Below are 16,889 nucleotides of genomic sequence, written 5' to 3' on the forward strand. Positions count from 1 at the left end.
CGGCAAATCACCTCTAATCCTCCAAAGAGTTGAAAACAATTGGTTTTAGAGATCAAAACTTGAGTTTTATAGGAGTAAAAAGTGGAAGATGAAAGGGTTCTTTGAAAATGGAAGATGATAAATAGTGCCCCTTTATATTCTTATAGGCACATGGGGGTGTGGATTTTCCACACCCCCGCGTGGGTATTGTACACGACCACGTGGAAATTCCACGCGGCCGTGTGGACTGCAAAATTTATGTAGACAATCCAGAAAGGGTCTGAAACTCCAAATTAACACCAATATATCAACATTAAACATTAAATTCACCCAAAACCATGTTATACACATGAACAATAATTCAAATCATCGAAAAATTCCAAGAAAACACCAGTGATCAACAAAAATTAATCAAGACACACACTCATGAATTTATTACTGCAGAATTTAAATTTTGAGTCTAAAAACTAACTAAAAGCTTGGGTTTCCTCCCAAGAAGCGCTTTGTTTAACGTCACTTAGCTTGACATACCTATGTTTTTACCTCATGGTGGGTCATAAAGATGAAAAACCTCTTTCCTAGCAACCTGCACACATGATGGACAGAAATTCTTCATACTCTAGGAGAAATTTTTAACTATGTTACCGAATGAGAGAATGTCGCACTCTTGCTTTTGTGTGCTTGTCCCCTAGTGTGTTGGAATACTTTCGGTGGCGACGTCTCTGCCTCTTGACTCGGCGAAAAATCTGTTTCAAAAATCCTCCTTAAGGTTGCTCATTGAGGACTTGTTTTTCACAATTGATTGTGTTCTCCTCCTCAATATCCGGCCACACCTCATATGGATCTGGATTGAAAAATTCCTGCAAGTACTTATCAGAAATCTCATCATTGACATCAAGAAAATAACAAGTATCATCAAAGTCAAGAGTGTGCTTCATTGCTTCGGCGAGACGGTATGTGATCTTTTCTTCTCCAATGCGCAATGTCATCTCGCCTCCATCCATGTCAATGAGAGCCTTGGAGGTTCTTAAGAAAGGTCTTCCTAGAATTAATGGAACCTCCGCATCTTCATCGACATCTAACACAACAAAATCTGCAGGAAAAATATACTTGTCAACCTTTACCAAAACATCTTCAATTATACCTCGAGGGTGACGAACGGAACAATCGGCCAGCTGTAAAGTCATGCGGGTTGGCATTGGCTCTCCTAACCCCAATTTCTGAAACAATGTGTACGGCATGACATTATTACTAGCTTCCGAATCGGCCAAAGCTTTTTCTTCCCCCAAACCTCCGATTGCACAAGGTATGATAAAGCATCCCGGATCTTTCATTTTGTTTAGCAGGTTCTTCTGAATCATTGCCGAACAATTCCCTTCTAACACCACAACCATACTTTCCTCCATCTTCCTCTTGTTGGTTAAGAGGTCCTTCAAGAACTTTGCATAACGAGGCATTTGAGATAACGCCTCTACAAAGGGAATGTTAATGTGTAACTGTTTGAATAGATCCAGAAATTTCCTGTTTTGCACATCAACTTGATCTTTCTTCAAACGCGCTGGATAAGGCATCCTTGGAGTATATGAAGGACGTGACGCAGTTGGCCCCTTCTCGTTATCTTGCATCTTATCTTTTGGCATTTCTTGAGGAAATTCAGCAGTCTTCCCAGTGGGGGTTTTAGCTCCCTTGGGTTAGTCTCGGTGTTACTTGGTAGGCTCCCTAAAGGCCTCTCCGCCAATGACTTCGCTATTTGTCCAACTTGATTCTCCAAATTGTGTAAAGAAGCGGTATGATTACGGAGTGTTGCTTCTATGTTTTGGAACCTTGTGTCGATCGATTGAATAAACTTTGATAAAACCTTTTCTAATTCTGAAACTCTCTCCGGAATCGAAGGTGTTTGCTGAAATCCTAGTGGGGCAGTGGTCTTTTGCTGTCCTTGATTGCCCCATGAGAGATTTGGGTGGTTTCTCCATCCTTGGTTATAGGTGTTGCTATACAGATTACGTTATCCTCTTCTTGAATTGCCCACAAAATCTACTTGTTCACTTGGGGCTAAAGTAGTAATCGAGATAGGACAATCCGATGGCATATGTGAACCCCCACAACCATCACAACTTGTAATTGCGGCTACCTTTGATGAAGTCAAAGTGTCCAATTTCTTGCTCAATGCTTCTACTTGGGCTACCAAAGATGTAACCGCGTCAATCTCATGGAGTCCGACCACTTTCTTTTTTTCTCTTGCATTCCATTGGTAGCTATTCAAACCCATGTCCTCAATCAATTGTCGGGCTTCTTCGGGGGTCTTGTTTCCTAATGTTCCTATGACGGCGGCATCAAGAAGTTGTTTGTTGCTTGAGTTCAACCCATTATAAAATGATTGAATGACCATCCAATCGGGGAACCTATGTTGTGGACACTTCCGCAAGAGGTCCTTGAATCGTTCCCAAGTCTCAAATAAAAATTCAAGCTCCATTTGAACAAATGATGATATCTCATTATGAAATTTTGCCGATTTCCCCGGAGGAAAATACCTTGCAAGGAAAGCCTCGGCAATTTCGTTCCATGTTGTAATCGAAGCTCTTGGCAATAAATGGAGTCATTGTTTGGCTCTTCCCTTCAATAAGAATGGAAAAGCCCTCAAGTGAATTGCATCATCCGAACATATCGCAAACTTCAAGGAAATTCTCAATATGATTGTTTGGGTCTTCATATGCTAACCCATTAAATTGTGCGGACTGTTGAACCATTTGAATGAAACCAGGCTTTAACTCAAAATTCTGGGCTGCTACCGGTGGCCTAACAATGCTCGATTGTGTCCCACGAATTGTAGGTCTAGCAAAATCTGAAAGTGTTCTTAGTTGCTGCCCTTGTTCTGCCATATTTTCAGATTCTTCAACCTCTATTTCAGCTAGAAAATTCTGTTCCTGCAAAGGTTCCTTGCCCCTTCTACGAATTCTTCGCTCAATTTTAGGATCCTCTTCAACCAAAGTCGAAGGGTTCCCTCGGGTCATAACCTGTAGCTGAAATCAATGAAAAGAAACAATAAGAACGGCGAAAGAGAGAAATATGAAGTAGAATAAGCAAATGAGAATGTGAATGACTAAAGTAACCAAGTCCTAATGTTCCTAATATCCCATTCCCCGGCAACGGCGCCAAAAACTTGACACGTCCGAATATGCATGTAAACCGCAAGTGCACGGGTGTCGAAGTAATAATTACCCGGTGAGTGGGTAGTCGAATCCACAGGGAACGGAAGTATTAGTATTAACCAATTCTTAGTTATCTAGTCGAAATCAATGAATGTGATGAAATAAACTAATTGCAAGAGAATTAATAAGCAAGCAAACGGGCAAGAAAAACAAGTAAAGGAGATCTCAATCAATAAAGATGAGGTACTCGGACAATGCTCCACCTAGGATCTAACATGAAGCTCAAGATTCACTAAATGCTTCTAAACCGAGACTAATGAGTCGAGGTAATCCAAGACAACCGGCCCTTGCCTCCAAGCCACCGGTACTAGTCCCCTACAAGGTCCCGGCGGAGAAATCGCTCAATCTCAACACCTCACACCCCATATGACCGCAATACGCTCTAGGGACACCTAAGAGTGAAACCGATTCCTAAAGATAGATAAAACCCTAATTCCCGGCGAAGGATCCCTAACCCCCTACAAGGTCCCGGTGGAGAAATCTCTTAATCTCACGCCTCACGCCAAATATGGTTGCATAGAGTTTAAGGAATACGGAGATAGAAAACACTCAATCGGAAGGGAAAGGGGACACTCCACTATCTCATGACTCACCCTCTCAACCCTCTTTAACCTTGAAGTTCTAACTCTAATGGAGACCTCTCTCTCATCAAAGTAACAAATCATGCAAATCCAATCAACCACAAGGATTAATTAAACAAGCAAGCAATGGGAATACAAGATTAAAACTCAAATCAACTCGGATTTAATAGAAACATAAAGCAAATTATTACAAAAACATAGATCCTAGGGTTCACATGCCCAAATACCCACTAGGGTTTAGCCCTCCATGGAGCAAGTTACAAAACAATGATGAATACAATGAAAAGCAATGAAAACCATGAAGTAAAACCCCCTTAAATTCGTGATGATGGCCATGATGGGTCGCCCAACGTCTTGAAGAATCCTTCTCCGAAGCTAGGTCGCCGAAGGCTCCCTCTATGCTATGACGGAGAGAAGATCGATCAAAGTTGGTGATGGACGCCCCCCAATATCGCCAAAGACCTCCTCCAAAACCCTAGCCGCCTTACCTTCAAAGTGCTCGTGAAAACCCTCGCCAAAAAGTCTCCAAAGAATAGGGCAAACGGCCTATTTAAAGCCCAAAACAGTGATTGTCATGTGCCCCCACGCGCCCATAAGGATTTTCCACGCGGGCGCGTGAACAGTAATTTGTTACAGAACGCGGTCCAAATGCTCTTTTCTTGAGGCCACATGTCCGGGCACACGTCCATGTGGTAGGCTATAAAACTTCTCTTCATCGACGTATCTTTGAAAGGTCTTGCAATCTTCACAAAGAGAAGGAACATGAAGATGTGGCTGCCTTTGTGCCCTTCCAACTAGTAAATTGACTTGAATCTTCTTGGAAGTTGGCACACATCTCCATGTTTATGAACTCCTCTCGTGCTTGGTCCTTGAATTGAACAAGAACTCCCAACATTGTGTCTTTATAGCCTATCTTTGCTTCCTTTTTTACTTTTCAAGGCATTCACAACCTATATACATAAAAGAACACCAAATACACAATATGAGACATAAACCATGATAAAAATGATGCTCAATGCACGTAAAATATATATAAAAATATGTCTACTCAAGCACTTATCAAAACTGCACACTATAAAATGGTCAATCAAATACACAAATGCGGCATACAAATTAGTGTGTAAAATCTCTCCAATCTAGAGCGTGAAAAACCACGAGATCCTAAGGCCACTTGATAAGTGTCCACTATGTCAACAATGGATAACAAAGCCCCCTCTAGATTCAACTAGATGTATACAACCACATTAGCAACAACAATCTTCAAAGGATGTTTATAATAGCACATGCATCATCACTATAGGAGACGGATACCAAAAGACACTAAGAAGTGGTCAAAAGAAGGATCAAACTGGATAGATGAGAAAAACTTCTTGCATGGATCCTCTACCAAAAGTTTGAGTAAAATCCGGTATCGTATCACCGTCTGATCGTCTTGCCCTAGCTCCTAACTCTGACTCATTTTCTTCTCTTTTTTCTTTACTTCATATGCATCTCACATCCGAAACTTCCACGGTAACTCCAAATGTTAATTGTGTGGGAGTGAGATTCACACTTATTCATGGATCCCCTTATATGGGGTTGACCCAACAAAAGATTTCCAAGAAAGAAGGTGGAGATTTCTTCTCTCTTATTCTCTTTCATTTTCCCCCATTTTTCTCATAAACCATTAGAGGGTGTATTTGCTAAATAACATGAAGCCATTGAACACCATAGATCACTGAAAAAAGTAGTAATTTTTCCTTTCCTTTCCTTTTTTTTTTTTTTTATACCACTTCTTGTTGAAAAGTTCTAAAACTAGAATTGAATTCAATGAATGCACTTAATTTTTTTAATCATTGTTCTAATGCAATAAACATCCTTTTTCTTTAATGATCATCAAATATTTTCTTCTTCTTCAAACAAACCATGTCTTTTCAGAATGTTTCAAGGCATTTTATTTCTTTCCTCAAGATTTGATTCACCTTACCTGATAATACACAAGCGGTAACATGATAGTCTGAGTAACAAAGCCAATATTGAATTTAATATTGCACTTGTAATATTCGACAACTATAACTTAAGGAACTACATTTTTATCTTTTTTTTTAAGGTAGCATTTGGTATTTTCCTATAAACAATATTTAAAAAAAAGTGATTAATAAAGTGATCCTTTGAAGTTAAAATAATGGGAAAAATAAGATGACAATGTTAAGTATACAAAAGAAATTGTTGATTAAAATCCATAGGTAGTCACATTCTAGTGTTTGGTAAATTAACACTTTTTTGGGAATATTTTATTAATTTTCTAACTTATGCTTCAATTAGTTATCTAGTTAATCTATGGGAAGTTAATATTTAATCATGCTAAAGGAAGTGGTACTCAAGCTTCTCTCAATTCCCAAGCATGAAACATCTTTTTAATTATGTTTTCATATTCGTTAATAACTTTTGATTTTGAAAGCTTAATATTGTATTATATAAGTCGGAATCCTTTTGGAGTAACTCGTCATATATGTATAATGTTTAGAAAATATTATAATAAACAAGGAAAAAAAACTTGGCAAAAGAATTTTATTGGATATATTCTTTGACAAGTTATAGTATATAAAAATAAGCCAACAGATTTAAACATTTATTACATTTCTAGATTAAAAAAGCATAAAAATTAACATAACCCATCAGTTTAATAAGAGCATTAGTACTTATAATTACCAAGAATAACTTTTTGAGTAATGTTATATGCTCCGAACTTAATTCACGAATTTTTTACATGAATGACGTGGATGCCCAATGGCATCCATGTTAATCCACCCTCCATCTCTCCTACTCATCATGATTTAAAAAATAAAAAGTAGAAAAGGAAAGTAGCCCTAATTTCTTTGATGGTTCGTCTTTGTCTTTTCACGAGCACCTCACATCCCGCGCCGCTGAAGTTTGTAGCTTGCCTCCGTAGACAAATCCCAGAACCTTGCAGCCCGCCGCCATAGACAAATCCCCGTAGCCCGCCAATTAATAGCTCCAAAGGTCTGCTCTTTTCTACTTCACCACTCTCTCTTCTTCCTCTATGCTCCATCATTTGCAGGTTAAGGAACTATTGACAAGATCCCCTTGCTTATATCCCGCAAGTGCACGGGTTTGTCGAAGTAATAATCCCGGATGAGCGGGTATCGAATCCACAAGGAGTAGGGAATAAAAACACTTAATTCGCTTCTTAGCTATGTGAAAAATTATAGTAATAAGTGTGACAATGATTCAATTCTCAACAATAAAAACAACAAGTAAGAGAGCAAAAGTAAAGAAGGGGGTAAGGCAATCGATAAAGATGGGGTACCCGGATAATGCTCCGTCTAGGATAATCATTTCAAGTGCAAGAACCCTCTATTATGCTTCCTAATCAATGCAATGGTGAGTCGTGGAAATCCTAAATTACATAGTCCCAAATCTAAGGTCAACTATGCCTAACTCTATACATGTCCCGGAGGAGAAATTAGATAACCTCTCAACCTCACACTCGCATAGAGTTGCAATAAGCTCTAGGGATTCCAAGTGATAAATCTCTTCCTAATTATAGACCTAACCCTTTGGTCCAGGCGGAAGGTCCCTAACCACGATTAAGCCCTAGGTACTAAGATCATCTCAACGCTTCACTCCATTGCACGCGCAACTAAGCCCCAGCGGAGGATCATCCCTTAGACCATTCACTCTATTATGGTCTCAAAGAACTCGAGGAACGGAGGTAGAATCTATCACATCAGAGGGGAAAAGGGACGCTCCTATACCTCTCGACTCATCCTCTCAACCCTCTTCAACCTAGCTTTGTCTAACGCTCGTGGTGTGTCACTCACTCACAAGGTTACCAACAAAAACTCTCAACCCTAGTGTCATTATAGGGGAAATGTTCATACAATCAAGCATTCAAGGTTGGAACTCACAATAAACATCAATTTATTAAAAGCATAAAAAAGAGATTCAATGAAATGAATACATCCTAGGGTTCACAAATACCCAAGTACCCACTAGGGGTTTAGCTCTCCATGGAGCTAAGTAAAATCAAAGAAATAGAATGTAAAAGCAATGAATCCATAAAGAAACCCCCTCGATGATCATGTCGATGGTCTTGTGGAGAGTCCTCTACTCGTCGCAAGGGATCCTTTGTCCGGCCTAGGATACACCTCACTGGATTGATGCCGACGAAAGCTCTCCCAATAACCTTCTTCCAAATGACGCGCGATGTCGGAGCCCTAGAACCTCTCCAAAACCCTAGCCAATACCCCTCAAAACCCTAGCCGAAGCCCTCTCTCAAGTTGGGAAAAAGATGGAGAAAAAAATGCTGAAATCGGGACTGAATCGGCTTTAAATAGGGCTGGAATCGGGCAACTACACGGGCGTGGATGCTTCACGCGTCCGTGTTTCCACACAGGCGTGGATAATTTCCACACGCCCGTGTGAATTCTCTGAACTCCTGTTTTCTCGGTCGGCTATCAACAGTGCTGCTACAGTACTTGCTACATTGCTTTACTACAGTATCCGGCCTGAATAGCTCCCGGAATCCATACTTTCATCGGAGTAACGCAAAGGGCACACGTTCACGTCGTGGATCACTTGCTTCTTCAATGATAGGTAAGTTGTTGGAGCTCTTGTTCTATGTGCATAAGTCGGAATGCTCGAGTGTGACTGCCTTTGTGCCCCTCCAATTGGTTGTGCTAAAATCGAATACGAGGAGGTTGGCACACACTCTAGCATCTCACACCCGACCTATGTCTTCGCGTTTGAACCTTAGCAAGATTTCCTCCAAAATCAGTGCATTGTGCTCCACATTGGCTTCTTTCCTTCATACTCGGCCTCACAAACCCTACCTGCATAAAAGTAACATAAAAACACACATATTAGTGTAAAAACCCGAGGAAAAGTAATGCTCAACATAAGGAATGAACGCTTTGCAATCATATCGCACAAACACTTATCAACTATGCCCGGGTGATTCTTTTGTTCTCTCTCTCCCCCTATTTCATTTCTTTTTGTTTTGATTTGTTTTTTTTTGTTTTTTTTCCATTCTTTCTAATTTAGGGTTTATAGGATCCCAATTTGCTTACTCCTCACTCTAGTATGCTCCCAATCTCAACCCTTTAGCTTCTAAGACAGTTTGGGTATGATTTGAGATTTTTTTAAGCAATATTGTGGATCTCAATGTGTCATTTGATGACAACTTCAACATCACCGATGCCTACTATCAAGTATCTTATGGAGCATGGCGCCAGAGTCATCATTTCCATTCACTTGGTGAGGAGTTTCTTGTGTGTGTGTGTGTGTGTGTGTGTGTTTTGTCATTTTTTTTTTGAGATTTATTGATCCTTTTGATTTGGTTTTGGGTTTTTTTGTTAGGTTGAATAGCATGTCTTGTTATCAGTTTGTGGTTTCTTAGGTTTTTAGTTGTTGTTGTTGTTGTGAATTGTGATCTATTCTGTCTGCTTCGATGTATATAATAAATTTAAAAAAATTAAATTTTTTTGAACTTTGTTGTACATACTGGGTTATTTCAAGGTAATTGGGATCTTTTGTGCAAATTTACATTTTAGATGTCCGTTTGTATTTTCTTAGGGTATTCTTCTATTATTTGTTTTTGAAGGATTTTAGGCTTTTGGTCGTGAATTTTGACCTATTCCTGCTGTTGGTAGTTTAAGGAGGTATTTGGTTCTTTTTATGAACTAGGTCTTTATTTGTTTCACCTTTGAACTTTGGCTTTTGATTTGGGTGATTGATTTGAATCTCTTTAGTTTTATTTTGTTTAGAAAGGTTCATCTTTTAAAATATTTTTTATTGTTATTTATGGAATTATAATTATTTACCTACTCTTATTTAAACTACTAAAACATAGGAACAAAGCTGAAAGAACATATTTATGCTTTCATTTCTTAGAGTGGTAGACATTCTAGCCCAGAAAACCCCTTTAACATATATAGGAGCTCAACGATGATGATTTTTATATAAACAATTCAGTCATTCATTTTTTTTCAATATTATAGTCCTTCATCATCTTCAACCAAATGTCTTCAAATTCTTGAATATCTATTGCTTCATAAACGATACTCTTCAAAATTTTCTTTATTGCTTTGTATTCTGTTAGTCCTACAAACTCCTCGGGAACCTTTTTTATGATATGCCAAAGACAAAGACGATGATAGAATTTGGAAAAACCACTCTAATTGCACCTTGAATAACCATACATTGATTTGTAATGATCGCCTTAGGAGGCTTTCCTGACATACATTCCAACCAAGTTTTAAACAACCAAATGTAGGTTTATGCATCTTCTTTCGATAATAAACCACATCCAAATAATATTGTTTTTCCATAATGGTTTACACCAACAAACATAGCAAAAGGCATATTATATATACTTATTCGTTAAATATGTTGTATCAAAAGAAATAACATCACCAAAAGCTTCATATGCCGCTATAGGCCTTGCATCTGCCCAAAATACATTTCTTAAGCGACCTTCCTCATCCATATCAATCAAATGAAAAAAATTTGAATTTCTCTGTTGCATGCGAGAGAAGTAATTTCCAAGTGCCTCAGCATCCCCAACCCCAAGACTGAATTGCCTTGCTCTTGCAATAAAGTTTCGACAATCTTTCTCGATATATGTTAAGTTTTCATATCCCCCACTTTCAACTGCTAAGGAATGAAATTTTTTTGCTTAAACCAATGGCCGCTTGGTCATTTAATTCAAGTCATCTTTTTACATATGCATCCATTTTTTTATTGCACTTTTGGAAACAAGATTTTTGTGGAATAAGTGCATTATTATGTTCCAAATGAACACTAGAAATAGTAAAACACCCATCATTGACACAATAATATTAATCTTGCAGGGACAATTTATTTTGGTAGATAGCCTTGGGTTGAAACAGTTTTGCCATGGATATTCTTTTGCCACCTCTCACACATGCAAGCATGTAGTACTTTAACTTTCCATCATCCTTCGAATCCATAAGTCACATTTTTTATTTTCTCACATTTGAACAAAATTAAAATAAGATCAAACCACTGAAAACATAAATCAAACACAATAATTTTACAAGATATTTTTAAAAAAAGTGCATCAATATTATTTTCCACTAAATTCCAATCTAATTTGAATAAGTAGTTTTTTTATTTAAAATTTGCATGAATGTTTATATTCACTTATTGATGTATCAATGAATATCAACAACATACAAATAAATAGCACACCAAGTCAAAAAAAAAAATACTCAATTATATATAATTTCATAATCTAACATTATTTTTGAGATTATTAGGTTGGATAATGACACACCCCTTGCGTGGGTGTACCGCAAGTGCACGGGTTGTCAAAGTAATAAAGTACCCTGGTGAGTGGGTAGTCATATCCACAAGGAATAGTGCTTGGAAACACAAGTGTTGCTATTTAACTATAGTGAAGATGATTCAAGGATTGTGTGATTAATATCAATGCAAGTAAAAATAAAGAAAAGAAGAAAGAGACGCAATAGAATAATAGGAGAGGCAATCGATAGAAAATGGGACACCCGGACATTGCTCACCCTAGGACTATTGTTTTAAGTGCAAGACCAATCATTATGTCTTCTAACTGATGTCTAATGGGTCGTGGAAATCCTAAGACACAGGTGCCAAACCTAAGGTCAACCATGACTAGCCCTCACACTATGCCCTGGCGGAAAGGGATACTCTCGATGCCTCACACTGTGTGGGGTTGCATGAAGATTTTAGGGATTCCAAGTGATAAACCCTATTCCCTAATATAGATCTAACCCTTTGGTCCAGGCGAAAGTCCCCTAGTCACAATTAAGCCCCAACACTAAGGATTACTTCAACACTTCACTTTGTTACTCGTGCAACTAAGCCCCAATGGAGTTTATCTCTTAGCACTTCATTTTATTGTGACCACAAAGAACTCTTGGAACGTAGAGGTAGGATAAATCACATTGGAAGGGAAAAGAGGACGTTCCTCTACCTCTCGACCCTCTCAACCTTGCTTTGTCCAATTCTCATAGTGCATCACTCATCCATAAGGATTACCAAGATAGATTCTCAACCCTAGTATCATTCTAAGAGAAAATTAATGCAACTAACATTCAAGGTTGGAACTCAATTAAAACATAAATTAAAGAAACATAATAAGAGTCAATGAAACAAAATCATCCTAAGGTTTATAAGTCCAAGCACTCACTAGGGGTTTAGCTCTCCATGGAGCAATATACAATCAACAATGAAATCGAATGTAAAAGTATGCAATCCATAAGAGAAATCCCCTTATAGTCCATATCGATGGTCTTGTGGAGTTGCTTTGTCTTCTCCAAAGGTTTCCTCGTCAAGTCTAGGGCACACCTCGCTGAATCGATGCCAATGAAAGCTCCCCCAATAACTATCTTCCGAAGGAATGTGATGTCGAAGGCCATAGAACCACTCTAAAGACCTAGCCAAAGCCTCTCCAAACCCTAGCCGCGAGCGCCTCCAAAGATGGGGAAATGATTAGAAAAAGATTGAAAGGGGATCTGAAATCGTGGCTTTTATAGGGGCTAGAATCGGGCATCCACACGGGCGTGTGGAATTTCCACACGACCGTGTGAATTTCCAGAAGTTGATTTCCTGCGAGCTGTGAATAGTAACTGCTACAATGATTTTACTACAGTGATTTGCTGCAGTAAATTGCCACAGTGCTTCGCCAAAATACTCCCCAATCCACACTTTTCATCGATGCTACATGAATGGGCACACATCCATGCGGTAGATTGCGTCGCGTCTTCAACTAAACCACATTGACGAAGATCTTGCTAGTATTGCACAAGTTGTAACACATGAGTATGACTGTCTTTTTGCCCCTCCAATTTATATATTCATTTGAGCACAATGGAGGTTGGCACACACTCACATGTCTTTGAGCACAACTTGTGTCTTTATGTTTGTTCACTCCAAGACTTCATCAACAAATGCGTCCACGATCTACTTTTGGTTCCTTCCTTCTACAATTGTCTCCACAACCTTAAATGCACAAAAGAACACATATACACACAAATAAGCGATAAAATCTGAGAAAAGTAATGCTCAATGTAAGAAAAGAATACTTCGTATTACTAACACACAAGCACTTATCAGATAGCGATCAAATAACATACAAAATAATTTAACAAGCATGACACTCTTATATCAATTACATTTAATTTTTAGAATATATGCAAAATAATTTTTTGAATAAGTATTGATTGAATAACATGCAAAATAATTTAACAAACATAACACTCTTATATCAATTACATTTTATTTTGAGAATACACGCAAAATAATTTTCTAAATAAATATTATAAACTAATTAAACATCCATAATTCACAAAGGGTAACAATATAGACAACAAGTAATTCTCAAACACAAACACTCAACACATAGAGACACACTCAATACACAGACACACAAACACTTATTCTCTGTCTCACAAGCTGAACACACACACACACACACACACAAAGATATACACTCAATAAACAGACACACAAATACTAATTCTCTCTCTCACAAGCTGAACACACACTCACACACATTCAACTTAGAGACACTAATCCTCTCTCTCACAAGCTAAGCACACACACACACATTCAACTTAGAGACATTAATCCTCTCTCACACAAGCTCAACACACACACACACAAAAATAAAACGCATACACACAATTTAATTTTCTCACTCTCTAACATAGACACACACTTATCCTCTCTCTGTCACGCACACACTCAACTCAGACCACTAATCCTCTCACACACACATATGCACACACAAGCTTCCTATGAACAAACTCTTCACACACACACGCACAATGAGCAAGAGAAGAAGAGAGAGTGGTGAAGTAGAAAGGGGCGGACCTTTAGAAATATTAATTGGCGGGCAATGGAGGTTTGTCTATGGCGGCTGGCTATAAGGTTCAGGGATTCATTTACGGCGGCAGGCTATAGTCTTCAGCAGCTTGGGATGTGAGGTGCTCGGTCGTGCGCGAAGATGAAGACGAAACAACAGAGGAACTAGGGTTGCTTCCTTTTTTTTATTTTTTATTTTTTAAATCGTGATGAGTAGGAGAGATGGAGGATGGTTGACATGGATGCCATTGGGCATGCACGTCATTCGTGTAAAGGTTTTGTGAAATTAAGTTTGGAGCATATAGCATTACTCATTCAAAAAACAAAATTCTAACCATATTTAACTAGATACAAGTTCATCACATGTGTGGTACAAATAATGATATATTTTGTTAAGATAGCTACAATCTATTCAATACCTTCACCTTAGAAAAACATTAAAAACAATCAAGTTTGCAATTGAATCAAACATGTTCCATAGAAGAGAAGAAACCGGAATAGAGATAGAGAAAAGAAAAAGACGGCAAATTGAAGAAGACAAGCAGAAAGATGACTAAATAAGAGAAGAAAAGTAGTTGTAGCTATGTCTTAGACATTGAAAATGAGGGTCTATTTTTATAATTTTCCTTTTACTTAGAAAAATAGATTTCTACCCTAACCCAAAAGAAAGTAATTCCATCAAGCCAAGGACAATAATTCTACTGGGTCCACCAACTTTCCTTGCAAAAAATCTATACCAAACTATGGAAAATGATATATTCCACGCATAATTAAATTCCATGGAAAGTTTTCAACTTCCATCATACCAAATGCACTTTAACTTTCTAAAGCAAATTAGAAGAAAGGTTCAAGCAATTTTCAAGAGGAAAGAAATATTGATAATTTTTCTTAATTCTTAATTGTTTATATAAGCCTTCTTTATGTATAGAGAGTGTAGGAATACAATCATTTAAGAGGATAATACTTTTTGGTAAAGACACCATTTAATTTGAATTGTGTCTTTTTATTTATATATTAATCTTACCTCTCAAACATGTCTCTCGCTTAAGAGGAGATATCTGATAAACACCTAAATGTACGTATTTTATATGTATTAATCTTGTATTATTTGTGTATATTTTAATGAATTGATGCCCGTTTAAGTCTAAATTGGTTATTTCGGTGTTGCAGATCTTAAAGAGCTGAACGAAGCTCAAAAAATGCAAATTGGACAAATTCGACACCAAAAACGGCATTTTTGGGGTTTCGGCACTGTATCGGTATTGTAGCAGAGTCACTATTTATGCTGCAGGGCATTCGGCTGTGAGCTTCACGGTGTCCATGCGCCCGCATGAGTGCCCGTGAGGTTTGCTGGAAATTCACAACTCTTAGTACTGTAGCAGAAACACTGTAGTTGAGTACTGTAGCACCGACACCTTTTCTAAGCAAAATGGCAGTGAGCTTCACGGGCTCCATGCGCCCGCATAGAGCCCGTATGGACCTGACGGGGTATATATTGGACTGAATTTCTAGGACAAAGGAGGACATTTTTGGAGAAAGCTTTTTGGGGAGTTCTTCGAGCCGACTTCCACCAGTTGAGAGGAGGCAAGATCACACGTTTTGGAGAAGGGGAATCAAAGGGAGAAGCTTGGTTTGGCTAGATCTTCATCGATCTATTCTTTAGGAGCTTGTAGACGACGAGGGAAGCCGCCTCAATTGCGGCGTCCGTGGAAGCTTTCCACCTAACTTGGCTTGTCATCTTACTTCTATTGTTTGAGGGAGTTTTCTTATGCCAATTGTAGTTGTTTTCATGGACCTATTGTTTATATTTGTTTGCATGGACGAGTAGACCCCAAGGTCACCGGATGCGGGTGAACCTTGGGGTGAACTTGTGTATTTGGATGATCTAATTTTGTCTATTGCAATTGTTGTGTGTTTGTGATTCATTCTTGGTGCATTTGATGTGTTGCTTACATGAGAACTCTGTAAACCAACTCCTAGGTTGTACTTGGTAGTGTGACCATCGCCCTTGTACTAGACACACCAAGTATGGAAGGGATTCATGTACGAATACACCGTGACCATCGGGTATTTTGTACCCCTCCAACATTAGGGCTTGACCAAGTTGTGTTCCGGCTCTAATTAGAGAATTCACCCTTTGTTAATGCAATCGTATGAGGATTTGATTGGAAGAAATTCCATATCAATACTTATACCGGATTAGGGGTCAATTGCTGTGACCATCGGGTTGATCTAATTTAGGAAATCTCTAGGTCCAAACCTTCAATTGCATGACATTCTTAGCATCTTTTGCACTTTAGTAGCCCCTAGGGAATCCGCATCCGTGACCATTTCATTCCCCTGATTTTACACCCTTGCCTTGTTTTAGACTCCACTTGTAGTTCTTTCATTTTAATTAACAGATTAGAGAAACCCTTCAAATCTTTCGGCTAGACAATACGTGAAGAGGAAGTAAGGGTAGATCCTTGGGCCCAGGGAATACGACCCTCTCGTGCTCGCACGAGAGGTATTACTTGACGACTACTTGCGCTTGCAGATCGTGCATCAATATCACTTGGTTCAGTATTTGCATTTCAATAAGAACATCTATTCAAATGACAGTCTTGCATTCAAACTTGTTTTTCAAATAGACAAAATATTTTGGAGACATCTAACATTTCTCAAATGAATCACAAAATAGGTCTGTAACTTAAATATTCCTCTTGTCCCCTTTCTTTATTTTATTTGTTTAGTTTCTACTAAATCAGTCATTAACCTTTGATTCTTTTTCTGTAAAGATATGTCACAATCTTTAATGCTATAGTACTGAGAAAATTTTCATTTATAACATACAAGGAGGTTTAAGTATGTTATTGCTTGAGCCAAGCATTTAGCTTGGAAAAAATAAATTGTTTTTATATGTCTCTTCATTTAATTAAAGAAACAATTTGGATTCTTTATTGTCCTCAATGTGAATAAGAAATTTCTCTAATCTCGATTGTCTTTCTTTTTTTTTTTATGACTGCATTTATTTATTTTTTTTTATCTTTATCCCTTAATAATCTCAAATATTAATGGAGAAACAAAATGAATTTAATTTTGCTACTCACAGGAGAAATAAAATGTATTAAGAAAATTAAGTAAAAACTCATTAATTCATTAAAATGAATTTAATTTTGAAGAGGTCATTGAAAAAGCTTATTGAAGGAGGAAAGATTAAATGAAAACAAAAAGGTGGTTATCAGTTTCTTTAAGGATATGAACAAAAAAC

The 16,889-nt window shown here is 38.0% G+C and overlaps 1 non-coding gene across 1 annotated transcript; it reads left to right on the plus strand.

Moving 5' to 3' along the window:
- The first annotated feature begins 2,378 nt into the window (after positions 1 to 2,378).
- On the plus strand, positions 2,379 to 2,485 carry LOC120266197. The gene has a single exon (XR_005538038.1). It is a non-coding gene; the product is annotated as a small nucleolar RNA R71 (small nucleolar RNA).
- The last annotated feature ends 14,404 nt before the right edge of the window (positions 2,486 to 16,889 follow it).

This window comes from Dioscorea cayenensis, chromosome 7 (genome assembly GCF_009730915.1).
Source record: "Dioscorea cayenensis subsp. rotundata cultivar TDr96_F1 chromosome 7, TDr96_F1_v2_PseudoChromosome.rev07_lg8_w22 25.fasta, whole genome shotgun sequence".
Lineage (NCBI taxonomy): Eukaryota > Viridiplantae > Streptophyta > Magnoliopsida > Dioscoreales > Dioscoreaceae > Dioscorea > Dioscorea cayenensis.